The sequence below is a fragment of the Nannospalax galili genome, unplaced genomic scaffold (assembly GCF_000622305.1).
Source record: "Nannospalax galili isolate Female #2095 unplaced genomic scaffold, S.galili_v1.0 scaffold507, whole genome shotgun sequence".
NCBI lineage: Eukaryota > Metazoa > Chordata > Mammalia > Rodentia > Spalacidae > Nannospalax > Nannospalax galili.
In genome coordinates, this window is record NW_008356261.1 from 222,008 (window position 1) to 223,455 (window position 1,448).

At 55.8% G+C, this 1,448-nt stretch overlaps 1 protein-coding gene across 4 annotated transcripts in view; it reads left to right on the forward strand.

Annotated features, from left to right (window-relative positions):
* The first annotated feature begins 1,228 nt into the window (after positions 1-1,228).
* The window catches only part of Pgghg (protein-glucosylgalactosylhydroxylysine glucosidase), a 7,474-nt gene continuing 7,254 nt past the window's right edge, over positions 1,229-1,448 (forward strand). For all 4 annotated transcript variants that reach the window (XM_029556818.1, XM_029556817.1, XM_029556819.1 and 1 more), the window contains exon 1: positions 1,229-1,361. The gene's annotated coding sequence lies outside the window, so the exon portion shown is untranslated. The remainder of the gene's footprint in view (positions 1,362-1,448) is intronic.

Sequence of the window (1,448 nt, forward strand, 5' to 3'; positions counted from 1 at the left end):
CCCGTGGGCGGACATCTTTCCCTGACACCCTTCCCTTCCCTGACATCTTTCCCTGACATCTTTCCCTTCCCTTCCCTGCTTTCCCTTCCCTTCCTTTCCCTTCCCGGACATCTTTCCCTGACATCTTTCCCTGCCCTCCCTGACATCCTTTCCTTCCCTGACATCTTTCCCTTCCCTGAGGAAAGGTGCCCCGTGCAAAATAAATCTGTATCCCGCTGAGAATTCCATCTGTGCCTCGGTGCCCTCATCCACCCACTCGCTCTCTCCAACATTCCTACCTATCAATGTCAAGGTGACCCAAAATAGCAAGCAGATTACAGAAGCAAAAACAAGCAGTTGGCCAGATGTAGAATGTCTGGAATTAGCACATTCCATGGTTCATGGCTAGGACAATTTCCCAAGACCCAAGGTTGCCTCCCTTTTCCTTTTGGTGGGGAGCAAAGGTGCTGCTGAAATGGCTCTCAACAAAATGGACAAACTTAGGAAAGTTTGCTGAGCCAGTTTAGGAAGCAGCTTGTGAAGTACAGAAGCAAAGGGAGCCACGTGGTGCCTGCACAGTAGGGGCTGGGTATAAAATGGAGGGGAAGCCTAGACAGGCAGAGTGTTTAGGGTGGGGTGAGGTGGCCTGCTGCAAGTCTCTGGGCAGACTGTTAGGGTTAGACCTAACCCTGTTTGCTGGCTGCTGTTGTGGTCAGGCTCCTGAGACAGCAGAGGTATATCTATAGTGGATACAGGGGGAGGCCTGGAATTGACAGTGGACCATGGATGTCAGTGGGCTGTGGGTGAGGAAGAGCTGCAGGTGGCTGGTGGCTGTGGGCGGCAAAGGGGCTGTAGGTGGTGCAGAGACAGAATAAGCAAGGCTTTAGGCCTGGGCAGCTGGACAGCAGGAGCAGGTGGAATCCATTCGCTGACTGGGCAGATACCCAGAAAATGAGTCTGAGTCAGACCAGGGAACTGTTGAGGGACGGGGACAAGACAGACCCAGATGCAGCCAGGCATATGGGCAGCTACAGACTGACGGGGTTGGCTAGTAAAGGAAAGGACATATCTCCAGGAAGACTGGTCAGTGTCTGCTCTAAGTCACCATAGGCAGGAGTCGCAGGCCCAATCCACACACATACATTTTAGCGCCAAAGCTCAACTAATCCTCATTCCGACTTGACAGGAGGCACATGGTCCTGAGGCCACCACCCAGTTTTCCGGGTTCTGCCCAGGCGCAGCCCCTCCCCGCTGCCACGCGGCGCAGCCGCTGCTTCCTCCTCCCGCCGGGGGCAGCGAGCAGCCGACAGAGCCTACTGACCTCCGCACCCGCGGTCCCGAGCTGGGCTGCAGTGAGTCGCAGGACTTCCCCTGTCCCTCCAGTAGGTACTCTCTTCCATCCCTCCTCCCGCTACGTCCCACCCGCCAAGTCTCGCTCCCCCTTCTCCCATTCCTTCTCTCCCCTTCCC